Genomic DNA, 14,698 nt, shown 5'->3' on the forward strand with positions numbered 1-14,698 from the left:
TTTATAAATATCTTAGTAATATTACAAGAAAAGGGCAATCGTATCAATAGCCTAATCTCCAGGAACTCCTACTGTGTTAACGATAATGCTTTGCTAGAAGAAAGACAACCTTAGCTTGACAATAGTAAGGTCCCTGGCATTTTATGAGTCCTCTTTAGCATATGAAAGTCCCTCTGGAGGTTTCCCTTTGGCCTTTACCTCCCCTAACTCCACAGTATATAACCAGTTACTGTTCACAACCTCAGTGCAACTCTTTCTGTCCGGTCCCCATGCTTTAATAAAATCACCATTTTTGCACGCCAAAGACTTCTCAAGAATTCTTTCCTGGCTGTCAGCTCTGGACGCCCATCACTCCAAAACCCCATCAGTCATAACTGTCATTAAAGGACCGGGAGAGTCTAGTCTACTGCTTCCAGTGGGGAACATTATCTATGGACCCACTTTGGAAAGGGCCAATTAATGCTATAAACTCCAAGGACCCCAGTGCCAGACACTCTCCGATTCTGGCCACTTGATACAGAAGGTGCTCTTTGCTCTTCTCTGCTTGGCTGGGTTTTGTTTCTCTTCCTCTTAATACTCTGACCACCCTTTTAGTGGATCCCCGTGATTGTTTTATCAGTTCTCTCTAGGGTTTCCTCATTACAGCCACTTCCTTAAGAACTGAGCCACCCCATGCAGCACTACAATCAGCTGCTGATCCAAAAGAAGAGAAAACCTGGGAGGAAAGACAGCCAGAAGGGAAGAAAGGAGAAAGAATGACTGAGTTATGGAGACTCTGGTTTGAGGTATCTCGGCCAGGTCACCGCACTAACCTCACCAGCCTACCCCAGAAACTTCCTCTGAGAATTCATGTATTTGTGCTAAAACACTGTCATCTTTAACAACCTCTTAGAAATGCAAATGTCCTAAGCTAAGTGGGTCATTAACTTCAGACTATGCATTTGTTTACTGTTTCCCAAAGCAGCAAGGTACTGAAGAATTTTGATGACAGGAGAAGGAACTACTATGACAGAAAGGCTATTTCCCAGGAAGCTGAGAGCCATGACAAAGTGGCGGGGTGGAGGGGGGGTGGGGCTTAGACAACAAAAGGCTATCCCTGGGGACCTAAGTTAGGAAGAAAGAGATGAGACCTGATTTTAGACCTACCTTTCCCACTCAGTGGTCTTGGACAAGGCATTTTGCTTCTCTGGACCTCAGCAGAATGAAGGGAATGGACAGGATGCTCTTTATCAGATAGGACTTTTGCAAATATTCTCTTCCAGTCTGTGACTTGTCGTCTGATTCTCTTGACAACATCGTCTGTAGAGCAGAAGTTGCTAATTTTAATAAAATCCGTCTTGTCAATTCTTTCTCTAATGGAGCATACTGCTGTGTTACACGTAAAAAAGTTATTGTCATATCCAAGGTCATCTAGATTTGTCTCCTTTGTTGTCTTCCAGGAGTTTTAAAGTTTTGCATTTTACATTCGGGTATATGGTCCATTTCATGGGCAGGAGACACAAAAAAACTTCCATGTTGTTCCACCATCTTGGCTCCTCTCAGGTCAATGGTCCATTTTGAGTTACTTTGTGTGAAGGGTTTTAGGTTGGGGGCTAGATTCACTTCTTTGTAGGTGGGTGTCCAGTTAGCTGTTCCAGCACCATTTGTTGAAGAGACTCTTTTTCTCCATTGGATGGCTTTTGCTTCTTTGTCAAACATCAGTTGAGTGTATTTATGGGTCTATTTCTGGGCTCTCTATTCTGTTCCATTGATCTATTTGTCTATTCTTTTGCCAATAACCAGATGTTCCTTAAGAGTTCTTGTTCTAACCAGTTCTTCCTATTCACTGACCTATATGTTAATGAAGATAAACGTGGACTTATATTGGGCAGGAAACGTTTCCTCTACCCTACAATATTCTTTTGGTTAGTCTAAGAATTGATTTGACATGCAACAGATTAACAGGGGAAAATCAATTTAATTGCATTCATACAGGGGCTCCATCAGGATAGGAGGCCCCCAGTCAGTCAGGCAATTAAGTCTTATATGCCATCCAGAGCTAAGGAGAAAGAGGTAAGGGCCTGGAACTTCATTTTTTTTTTTAATTTTTTTAACGTTTACTTATTTTTTTTTGACACAGAGAAAGACAGAGTATGAACGGGGGAGGGTCAGAGAGAGAGGGAGGCACAGAATCTGAAACAGGCTCCAGGCTCTGAGCTGTCAGCACAGAGCCCTACACGGGGCTCGAACTCACGGACCGTGAGATCATGACCTGAGCCGAAGTCGGACGCTTAACCGACTGAGCCACCCAGGCGCCCCGGGTCAATTCATAAGGGAAGGAAGTCAATTCATAAGAAGATGAAAAAGAGTACATTTTTTGTAAACAAATATCTGCTGGACCATACAGAAACAATGGAACGTAACTTCCTCCCTGTGTACCCCTAACTCACATCATACTGTAATCCTCTATGGAGATATGGTGGTAGCTCCCTTTCTGGAGAAGATCCTTGGTCTAAGTTCCTTTAGGCAGTTACTGTAAGATCAAAAGTTCTTCTTGAGCCTTTGGTTTCTTAAAAGTAATTAGCCTACAATTATCCACATGCCAAAGAGACTCATTTTGGGGCGGTGAATTTTGCTCCTTTGAAACTTCTCCAAAAAGTTTCTTAGTCCAGAGGCTAAGTTGGTAGATGATTTCATCTTACTGAAACAGTCTCTTAGTCCTGACAACAAGTCAGTTCAGTTAAACTCATTTCAGAAGGCAGCGATGCAGGTATGCTCCCAAAGTTGGGCCAATGGTTCAAGTAATCAGGTATTAAATAAGAGACATTTTTATGGGGATAAAAAAAAACATTAGTTAATGATTGGAGCAAATTATCAACTCAGCTTCTGAGTGCTGAAGGCAGCCAGTTGAGATGACTTTTAAGTGTCCATCTTGAAGCACCTCTAGACAGAGTGAGAGCAGGCCGTGTCAATCTGGCATGAAGATTATCCATGCATGAGCTGTTGTGGTGATTTCTCTAAACTTTAGGTTAAGTCATTCATATTTCGTTGGTAGGGCTTCAGGTAAAAGAGTAGCTTCATTTCCCGATGATTTCAAGTCAGATGGGTGAGACAAAAATTGAAAGCATTCGTTTGGAGAGTTGTCAACAGACATTAGAGGTCCCTGGTAGAGTTGGGATCTAGTCCACTTTACAATGAACAGTATCAGAATCTAGTAATCCCAAAGGTGTGCTACTGAAACATTTTTCCCCTCCATAATCACCTCAATTTCTGGCAAAGATAAACAAAGTAAGAGCAATCTATTTGCAACATAAGTCTAGTTTCAGCAAACTTGGCCTTTATTATTTGCATAATTTTATGATTTGCATAATGCTTTATTATTTGCAAAAAGAATGGAAGTTAATCATATAGGCGGCAACTTCTCATAAGGAATCTCCAAATTAAACTTCTGATCTCGAGACCAAGAAGCCAAGCCAAATACTTGGCATCAGACTTCACCTGCAAAATTTATAGATTTGGGTTCATTCTTCTCTTCTCAAGGTCCCTGAAATATCCTGAGATTCCTGCACCTGCCAGGAAGTGGCATTCTTTACTCACCCGGTAAGCTGCTGGGAACCCTATAAGCAAGGTATCAGGCCAGTATTTCCAAAGGACTTCACTGGCTCCATAAAGTCAATCTTAGTTCCTTAAAGCTCTCTGACCACATCTGGGTCTATAGACATCTCTCTCAAAGATGACATTCCAGTCAAAGCCTTGGTAATATAAGCAGTATTTCCAATCATGTCCTGTTCCAAGGAGAATAGATTCTCATATGCAAATAAATATACTGGCATAAAAATAAGAATATTCACTAGGTTTTCCAATTCTGGAGGGGTCCAGAGGGAAGAAAAAGATAAATGTTTCCATTCTGCTTACAATTTGCCAAATTGCTATAAGTCATAGTTAGTTTAAGAAGAAAAGTTTTGTTATATCTGAAAAAACAAAAAATTAAAGAACCAGCAATATTTGAAACAAAAAGTCATAAAAGTTATAATCATCCTCAGTCTATTCAGTCCCATGTAATTAATTCTTGTTCTCCTTAAATCCATTTTTTTCCCCATTATTCCTTTTTCTGGAATACTCAGTTCAGTTTCAAGATCTTTTTTTAAAAAATGTTTGTTTGTTTGCTTATTTATTTATTTAGAGAGAGAAAGAGAGTGTGGGGGAGGGGCAGAGAGAGAGGGTGAGAGAGAATCCCAAGCAGGCTCTGCACTGTCAGCCTCACAAACTGTTAGATCATGACCCGAACCAAAATCAAGAGTTGGATGCTTCACCCACTCAACCACTCAGGTGCCCCCAGTTTCATAACCTTAAAGGTGTTTTCTAGCAATCCTTATCAAAATAACACTAGCATTCTTCACAGAGCTACAACAAACAATCCTAAAACTAGTATGGAACCAAAAAAGGCCACGAATAGCCAAAGCAACCTTGAAAAAGAAAACCAAAGCTGGAGGCATCACAATCCTGGATTTCAAGATATATTACAAAACTGTAATCATCAAGACACTGGCACAAAAACAGACACTCAAATCAATGGAACAGAATGGAGAACCCAGAAATGGACCCACAAACATATGCCCAACTAATCTTTGACAAAGCAGGAAAGAATATCCAATGGAATAAAGACAGTCTCTTCAGCAAATGGTGCTGGGAAAACTGGGCAGCAACATACAGAAAAATGAACCTGGACCACTTTCGTACACCATACACAAAAATAAACTCAAACTGGATGAAAAGACCTAAACATAAGACATGAAGCCATCAAAATCCTCCAGGAGAAAGCAGATAAAAACCTCTTTGATCTTGGCTGCAGCAACTTCCTACTCAACACGTCTCCAGAGGCAAAGGTAGCAAAAGCAAAAGTGAACTATGGGGACCACATCAAGATAAAAAGCTTCTGCATAGCGAAGGAAAGAATCAGCAAAACTAAAAGGCAACCGACAGAATGGGAGAAGATATTTGCAAACGACATATCAGATAAAGGGTTAGTATCCAAAATCTATAAAGAACTTATCAAACTCAACACCCAAAAAACAAATAATCCAGTGAAAAAATGGGCAAAAGACATGAATAAACAATTCTCCAAAGAAGACATCCAGATGGCCATCCAACACATGAAAAAATGCTCAACATCACTCATCATCAGGGAAATACAAATCAAAACCACAGTGAGATACCACCCCACACCTGTCAGAATGGCTCACATTAAAAACTCAGGCAACAACAGATGTTGGGAAGGATGCAGAGAAAGAGGATCTCTTTTGCACTGCTGGTGGGAATGCAAACTGGTGAAGCCACTCTGGAAAACACTATGGAGGTTCCTCAAAAAATTAAAAATGGAACTACTCTATGACCCAGCCATTGCACTACTAGGTATTTATCCATGGGATACAGGTGTGCTGTTTCAAAGGGACACATGCACCCCCATGTTTATAGCAGCCCTATCGACAGTAGCCAAAGTATGGAAAGAGCCCAAATGTCCATTGATGGATGAATGGATAAAGGAGATGTGGTATATATATATATATATATATATATATATATATATATATATACAATGAAGTATTACTAGGCAATCAAAAAGAATGAAATCTTGCCATTTGCAACTACATAGATGGAACTAGAGGGTGTTATGCTAAGCGAAATTAGTCAGAGAAAGACAAATACCATATGACTTCACTCATGAGGACTTTAAGAGACAAAACAGATGAACGCAAGGAAGGGAAACAAAAATAAAAACAGGGAGGGGGACAAAGCATAAGAGACTCATAAATATGGAGAACAAACAGAAGGTTACTGGAGGGGTTGTAGGTGGGGAAATGGGCTAAATGGGTAAGGGGCATTAAGGAATCTACTCCTGAAATCATTGTTGCACTATATGCTAACTAACTTGGATGTACATTTAAAAAGTAATTAGTAAATTAATTAAAAAATAAAAAAATTAAAAAGAATAAAAAATTTAAAAAAGGTGTTTTCTAGGGGTGCCTGGGTGGCTCAGTCAGTTGAGCATCTGGCTTCAGCTCAGGTCATGATCTCATGGTTTGTGAGTTTGGGCCCCGTGTCGTCAGTCTCTGTGCTGACAGCCCAGAGCCTGGGGCCTGCTTCGGATTGTGTCTCCCTCTGTCGCTGCCCCTCCCGCGCTCAAGCTCTGTCTCTCTCTCTCTTTCAACAATAAACATTAAAAAAAATTTTTTTAAAGGTGTTTTCTAGGTTCCATTTCATGAGTCTCCCTTAAGATGAAACACTTTTTCAGGAATTCTTTTGTAAAATCATCTGAGTAAAAAAGTAAATGTCTGTAAATGATAAAAGACTTAAAAATGGCATAAAAGTCTGATTAGAGTTCATTATAATGCAATTGCTGAGGAAATTTAGTTATTTCTGTGACATACAATATTTTCAGACAATAACTAGATTTATGACTGATAATGTTATACATATCACATATCATAATTTTAGGAATTTTATAGAATTTCTAGAACATTTATATTGATAATATTTACCCACACAGCATAATCTAAGAAGGTTTTACGTCACTTATTTGACAATGTTTCCCATGTAATGTAACATATCCAATAAGCCTACTTAGTTTAATAGCTTTCTTCTATAAAGAGAGAGAACAAATGTTTTGGTTTTTTTTCAAGGACCCTCTGAAAAAAGTTATTCTGAGGTTTAAAAAAAAAAAGCTTCGTGTAGGATTTGATTTTTTGGAACTTTGTGAAAAATATTAAAATTTGGGGTGCCTGGCTGGCTCAGTTAAAAGGGCATAAGATGCTTGATCTTGGGGTCATGAGTTCAAGTTCCACACTGGGTGTAGAGATTACTTAAAGATAGATAGATAGATAGATAGATATAAATAAGTAAGTAAATGAACTTAAATAAATATGTGTGTGTATAAAAGTTTTAAAAACAATCAAATAGGATCATAAGTTACTATGTAGTATTAATGATACTTAGTTATCCATTTAACCATGGTGACAAAGATTTTGCAGGCAAACACAGAACATTAAATGGCTGTAAGAAGGGAAAACGTAGGTCTTATGATATTGAGAAGATTCAGTTTTCTTAAGAAATCAAAGACAATCTGATTAAGACCACATGAAGCACCAAATATTATTTTGATAAACACAATTTTTTTTTTTTTGTTTTCTGGGCACATTACTTTAAAGGCAAAGAAAAACCCTTCATAATCTCTTGATATTAAGAGCAGACCAATAGTCCAAGAAAAGTTTGTCCTCCTAACCCATAGAAAAACCAAATTTGGAGGTGCCTGCTGGTTTAGTTGATAGAGAATGCAACTCTTGATCTTGGGGTTGTGACTTCGAGCCTCGTGTTAGGTGTAGAGATTCCTTAAAAATGAAATCTTGGGGCGCCTGGGTGGCGCAGTCGGTTAAGCGTCCGACTTCAGCCAGGTCACGATCTCGCGGTCCGTGAGTTCGAGCCCCGCGTCAGGCTCTGGGTTGATGGCTCCGAGCCTGGAGCCTGTTTCCGATTCTGTGTCTCCCTCTCTCTCTGACCCTCCCCCGTTCATGCTCTGTCTCTCTCTGTCCCAAAAATAAATAAAAAACGTTGAAAAAAAATTAAAAAAAAAAAAATGAAATCTTAAAGCCAAATTTTAATTTTGTACCAGCTTACTTTTGACATTAAAACTCATTACTTAATTAAATTCATTCCAATATTAGCCAGTCTTCGAATTTTGTGACCATACATAAAATTTACCTTCAAAGATTTCTTGCCCATAAACCTTCTACAACTTATTATTATTTTTTTTGACATTCAGATTTTGTCCTTTCTCTTTCCCATAACCAGTTTTACTTTAGGACAAGTTTTCTTTCTTTTCCCTCGACAAAACAAATCCATATCTTTTTCTTATCCTACTTTAATTGTACTATTATTTCTAGTAGTTTCAACTACATATATTAATTAAAATTAACCCTTAAAACTTTAATTTCTGGTGAAAACTAAGTAGCAAGCAACTGTGAAATATCTGTTACATGAGCATTCTTAGATTGGCAAATATATGAATACATTTCATAATTTCTAGAAACATGTGCTTCTCTATACGCAATCTTTCAATAAAACCCAAAACGTGTTTATTAACAGACCCAAACTTATCTTTACTTTCCCTGTAATAAGAAACCAGAAGTCGATAAACCTAGCTCAGTAATTAATGTTTCATTATTTTATCTTATGTGGAAATAATCTGGATATTTGATAAATTTCCATTATTTGACTTAACTTAGCAAAAGTTTAAGGTTTTAAGTTACCAAGGAGATTTGGGAAACTGTTTTTAGGTATGTATACTGGTGCAGAGAACAAAGGCAAAACAAATACAGAAAAAGTTAAAGTTTCTTATAACTTACAGCCTAGTGGTAAGTACTTGAGACAGAGTGACCTTCCTCTGGGACTTCAGCTGCCTCAATGTGAATACTTCCCTAAAAGCAAAAGACAACCTTAGCTTGATCTTAGCCCAACCTCCAGGATCCGGTAAGTCTACTTTAACATATGAAAATCCATTTGGAAACTTCCTTTATCTCTACCCCTCAAGATATATATTGGTCATCATCCTCCAAGCATAGGGTCCCCTGATACACATCTGAAGGGTCTCATGACTAAGGGTTTACCAGACAGTAGGAAATGACCTTATCCTAACAACAGCTTGCCCCTCAAGGGGGGAGACTTGGCTTCCAAATTCCTCAGAGACTCAAGTGTCCCTAACCTCTTCCCAACGTGAAGGTATATAATCAGCCACTCCTCACAACCTCAGTACCTCTCTTTCTGCTCTGGATCCTGTTCCCGTGATTTTTTTTTTCCCCAAAGAAATATGATTTTTAATTGTACTCAGTTTTCATCGTACTCATTTGTTGCGTGTATATTAAGTTCTATAAAATTGTATAACCAGTCTGGTTCCGTGCATCCACCACTGCCATCAAAGTACTAAACAGTTCCAACATTAATCGAATCTCTTGTGTTCCCCTTTTGCGACCACACTCATTTTCCTCCTCTGTTCTGCAAGCCATAAACCCCAGCAACTCTTACTGTCCTTTTTCCAGAATTTTTTCATTTCAAGAATGTTATATAAGTGGAATCATACAGCATGTAACTTTTTGGGATTGGCATTTTTCATTCGGCAGGATTCTTGGAGATTCATCCAAGCGGTGGCCTATACGGATAGTTTTTCCTGTGGGTAGTATTCCATGGTATGTATTCACTTGTTGAATACAGCCGGTTGAAACCGGCTGATTCCGGTTTTTGGCTATTATAAACAAAGCTTCTGCGAACATTTGTGTACAAGTTTTCGTGTGAAGATACGTCTTCATTTCTCTGGCATAAATGTCCAAGGTGCTATTGCTGGCTCTTCATATAGTTGCGTGTTTAGTTTTATCAGAAACTAGATTTGGCTGTACTATTTTGTCTTTCGACCAGCCACAGATGAACGATCCAGTCTTTTCATATCTCTACAACCGTTTGGTCTTGTCATTATATTCTGTTTTAGTCATTCTGGTAAGTGTGTAGTGATATCTCATTGTAGTTTTTTTTTAATTTAATTTATTTTTTTAATTTACATCCAAGTTACTTATCATATAGTGCAACAATGATCTCAGGAGTAGATTCCTTAATGCCTCTTACCCATACAGCCCATCCCCCTCCTACAACTCCCCCATCAACCCTCTATTGGTTCTCCATATTTAAGAGTCTCTTATGTTTCATCCCCTTCCTTGTTTTTAATTACGTTTGCTTCTCTTCCCTTCTGTTCATCTGTTTGGTATCTTAAAGTTCTCATATGAATGAAGTCGTATGATATTTGTCTTTCTCTGACTGACTACTTTCGCTTAGCATGATACCCTCTAGTTCCATCCATGTAGTTGCAAATGGCAAGATTTCGTTCTTTTTGATTGCCAAACAATACTCCATTGTGTGTGTGTATATATATATATATATATATATATATATATATATATATACCACATCTTCTTTTCCATTCATCCATCGATGGACATTTGGGCTCTTTCCATACTTTGGCTACTATTGAAAGGGCTGCTATAAACATGGGGGTGCATGTGTCCCTTCGAAACAGCACGCCTGTATCCCTTGGATAAATACCTAATAGTGCAATGGCTGGGTCGTAGGGTAGTTCTATTTCTAATTTTTTGAGGAATCTCCATACTGTTTTCCAGAGTGGCTGCACCAGTTTGTATTCTCATCCCGTGCTTTAATAAAACCACCTTTTTTGTGCTAAAGAGTTCTCAAGAATTCTTTCTTGACCGTTCCCTCCCAAACTCCAAGATTTTACATCATATGCCATAACATATAATTATTGCTAGAAATGTTCATCTAAAATCTTGTTCTCCTTACATCTATTCAATGTACTGGTTATCAATAATTATCCCTAAATTACCCACGAAGGGGCACCTGAGTGGCTGAGTTAGTTAAACGTCCAGATTCTTGGTTTCGGCTTAGGTTATGATCTCGGTGGCTCATGAGTTCAAGTCCTGTGTTGGGCTCCACTCTCACAGTGCAGAGCCTGCTTGGGATTCTCTCTCCCTCTCTCTCTGTCCCTCCCTGCTTGTGCTGTCTCTCTTTCTCTCAAAAATAAATAAATAGACTTAAAAGTTTTTTTAAATAAATTACCCATGGAAACTTCATGAAACATTAGACAAAATCAGCCATTGTTTTTTGCTTTATTTTTGTCCGACAATTTTGTAACAGAGATAATATAAACTTGTAACTGAAGCAACGTGAGTTCACTCCTTGGTGAGTTAGAAACTGCAAGTTGAGGTGTCCCACAAAGAAAACTTTCATTTGCCACAACTAAGGAGATCACAGGGAATGGTTTCCAAAGCTATGACCTTGAGAGAGGGTGAATGGATTCCTTTGTTTGGAGTTAGGATGAATATTTAGATAGGAAGCTTTTGTCATAAGGTTGCCCGTGTGCCTTAAAATAATCCTAGATCCTAGAACTTGAATGCATCTGGGTTAGTTTCTAAGTATTGTTAAGATTTAGAAATGCCTAATTTATAAGGTCAATTAAACAGAACTCTTTTAGAATTAATTTTAGCAATACCATCCAGTGGTTTAAAAAAACAACAAAAACCTTGTGGCACCTGGGGTTGCCAACTTAGCAGTTGGCTAAGCTCAGGTCATGATCTCGTAGCTGGTGAGTTCAAGTCCCATATGTCTCTGCTGTCAGCAGGGAGCCTGCTTTGGCTCCTCTGTCTCCCTCCTCCACTAACGTGCACACACATGCTACATACTCTCTCTCTCTCTCTCTCTCTCTCTCTCTCAAAAATAAACATTTAAAAACATTAAAAAAAAAAAACAACCCATATCTATAATGTACATACATATAGACACATACAGAGTTCTTATAGCTTCTGTTTCAAAACAATATAAAACACACTAGCTTATAAGTACTAGTTGGAATAAACATAATTTTACTCACTCAGATGGCTGGTCTTTTACTTTTTGTAGAGAAGACTTTTAAGATTTATATTTGTCTGTGTAAATAATCTTAAGGAGGCTTTGGTGTAAAGTTTGGGCACAACAACCCTTTATACAGTTTGTAGTAGTTGGAATAAACATAATTTTACTCACTCAGATGGCTGGTCTTTTACTTTTTGTAGAGAAGACTTTTAAGATTTATATTTGTCTGTGTAAATAATCTTAAGGAGGCTTTGGTGTAAAGTTTGGGCACAACAACCCTTTATACAGTTTGTAGTTTTGAAAATAACTTTTTTCCTTTCCTTTCCTTTTTTTAAATTTAGTCTTAGGTGAGTATGGGCATTGTTTTAGATACTTCTGTCATCAAAATCTAACCTTTATGCTTTGGAGCCAAAATATAAAGCAAAGACAGAGAATGGGTATAAAGAAGGGAGATAGGGACGTCTGGGTGGCTCAGCCGGTTAAGCGTCCGACTTTGGCTCGGGTCATGATCTCACGGTTCGAGTTTGAGCCCCGCATCAGGCTCTCTGCTATCAGCACAGAGCTTGCTTCGGATCCCCTGCACCCCCCTCTCTCTGCACCTCCTCTGTCATTCTCTCTTTCTCTCTCTTGAAAAAATAAATAAACTTGAAAGAAATAAAAAAATAAAGAAAAAGAGGGGCATCTGGGTGGCTCAGTCGGTTGGGCGTCTGGCTCCGGCTCAGGTGATGAACTCACTTTCTTGGGTTTGAGCCCCGCGTGGGGCTCTGTGCTGACAGATCAGAGCCTGGAGCCTGCTTCGGAGTCTGTGTCTCCCTCTCTCTCTGCTCCTCCCCTGCTCATGCTCTGTCTCTCTCTCTCTCTCAAAAGTAAATAAAGATTTTAAAACATAATAATTAAGAAGGAAGATAGTAGGTTGCTTTGCTGGGCAAAGGAGTTTGCAGCAGGCTAAGACTGCTGGAGGGAGGGACTGGGGTTGGGAGATTTAGAGGGAAATACAGGATCTAGCTGGTTTCAACAGGAATTGTGTGTGTGCTGCTAACCTCCTTGGTCGTTTTCAGGGTGTTACTGGGTTCCTGAGACAAAAGGTAAGAGAGGAGGAGGGGAGGCCTGCGGAAGAGAGGGTAAAGTTTACACTAAAACCGTGCTTCACTGAAGGATTCATGCAGCCATTTTAATTTTTGTTCAGCTTTGTGTTTTAAGTGAGAAGGAAAGCTGGTAAATGCGAATAAAAAGGGCCAGCCAGATGTCCGAGGCTTCTGCAATCTTGCTTGTCTCTTGCATAGCCAGCAGCCAGGAACCAGAAGCTTGAGTATACTAGTCCCACCCAACGTGGAAACACATATGTATAAAAGGTCAGTAAAACCCAAGCCAGATGCTCAGCCTTTGGAGGTGACTCTGCTGGGCCAGGACCAGTGCAAAATAAACAGTCTTTTCTGATTCCCCCGAGTGCTTGTCGCTTGTCTCTTCCTGGGCGCCGAGTATTTGCTATAATATAAGTGGTTTCAACTTCTGGAGTGTTTACATTTCAAAGGTATGGTAACATTTATATGTTCAAGGACAGAAAAAGAACATAAGTCCCTCCAAGAAGTACTTTGGTTTCCTAAGGTCATTGATTTACAAATCCTTGTGATGAAGTTTTGGGTGATGGTGCGGTTCGTGGGGTCCAGAGCCGAAGGCCAAGAAAGAATTCTTGAAGACATCTTTGGTGCAAAAAAGTTGATTTTATTAAAGCATGGGGACAGCACCCAAGGGCAGGAAGAGCTTCACTGTAAGTGTGGGGGGTAACCAATTTATGGAGTCCAGGGAGATAAAGTCAAAAGGGAGTTTCCAAAAAGACTTTCACATGCTAAAGACTTACTGGAGGCCTTGGCTAAGGTCAAGCTAAGGCTGTTTTTCCCTCTAGCAAAGCATTAACATTAAGACAGTAGGGAGTTCCTGGACTTTGGGCTCTGAGGGGATTGCCTTTTTCTGGTAATCTGGTGGAGACTTTTATCAGTTTGACCATTTGTTTTTTTGTCCTTTCCCCTTTGGACACTTAGTCGGGAGTGTCCAAGGAGTATCATGCATGGCCCTCCTGGTGGGGCGGCGGGGTGCGGTGGGGCTACCTTTCGCTTTGCCCCTCAGCCTGCCAGATGTTGGACTGCCTCTAGGGCTGCCTTTGTTTTTTGTTTTGTTTTTGTTTTTTTTTTAGTTTTGCACAGCTTTGTAAGATCAGGACAGGTGCTCTCAAATTTCTTTTCTTTTCTTCTTTAGTGCAGGGCAATTGTAGCTCCAATGCCCTGATTTTTTTTTTTTTTTTTTTTTTTTTTTTTACAATATCTGCAAATGTCTGAAAGCCAAGAGGAAGGGGTCTGAGTGGACTTCAATTTTTGTTCTATGCCTAATTTCTGTTTTCCATCTTGTTAAGGGAGTCCCTAAGCCCAGCTGTTACACCAATAAGACAATTGTTTAGAACGAGAGCTCTCCAAAAATTTTTTTTTTCTTTCAAATACAGCTAATTTAAAGGATCCATCATCTGACCATTGGTGAGTAGGATCTTATATCAATCTCAACAAGCCTTTTTATGGCTTAACCAAAAGTGTTCTCCAAGAGAAGGCAAAAATGCCGACTTCACAAGATCTAGAAAGTTCACACCCAAAGATAGTCTAAGAAAGTACAGACAGTAACTATGAAGGGCCCTATTCTAAACAACTGTTTCAAAACACAGGAAATCATGTGTTTTCCCTCCTTTTGAACAGAATAGAGTGACTAACCAAGTCAAAAGTTCACCACTGCCCCCCCCTTTTTTTGATTCCCTAAACTTGGGTCCACAGCTTATTCCGCTGCCTGCCAGCTGATGGAGACCAGAGAAGATTCTCACTGATCATAGACTAAAGAAACCAATGACCAACCCTGGGAGAAAGATCAATAGAAAATATTTACAACAAATTTTTACCAAAGTTGCTGTACCCAAGGAACCAGTTTCAGAAATATTTTCTCTTCTTAATCTAAATTTAGATTTTAAAAAATGTACTCCTACCACTGTCACTTCGATTAGACCCTGCAGGCAAATTTTCAGAAGAGGGCCTTGGTAAGAAGTCTCATCTGAGCAGGTTTTATCAGAAGTCCCAGGATCTCTCAGCTGTAGGAATCCTGGGGCAAACAGTGTCCAGTCAAAGTTTATCCTGGCAACTACACTAACTTTGGGGTAAGGAAAAATAGTCCCCTATTCTACGGTAGTCTTTTGATTGGCCTCAGAGTTATATTGATATGCGACAGA

General features: G+C 39.3%; 1 long non-coding RNA gene across 1 annotated transcript in view; it reads right to left on the bottom strand.

Annotated features, from left to right (window-relative positions):
- LOC122211827 overlaps positions 1-14,698 on the bottom strand; it is a 52,723-nt gene that overhangs the window by 11,774 nt on the left and 26,251 nt on the right. Inside the window, exon 2 of the long non-coding RNA XR_006198861.1 lies at positions 8,379-8,450. This is a non-coding gene — a long non-coding RNA (uncharacterized LOC122211827). The remainder of the gene's footprint in view (positions 1-8,378; positions 8,451-14,698) is intronic.

This window comes from Panthera leo, chromosome F3 (assembly GCF_018350215.1).
Source record: "Panthera leo isolate Ple1 chromosome F3, P.leo_Ple1_pat1.1, whole genome shotgun sequence".
Taxonomy (NCBI): domain Eukaryota; kingdom Metazoa; phylum Chordata; class Mammalia; order Carnivora; family Felidae; genus Panthera; species Panthera leo.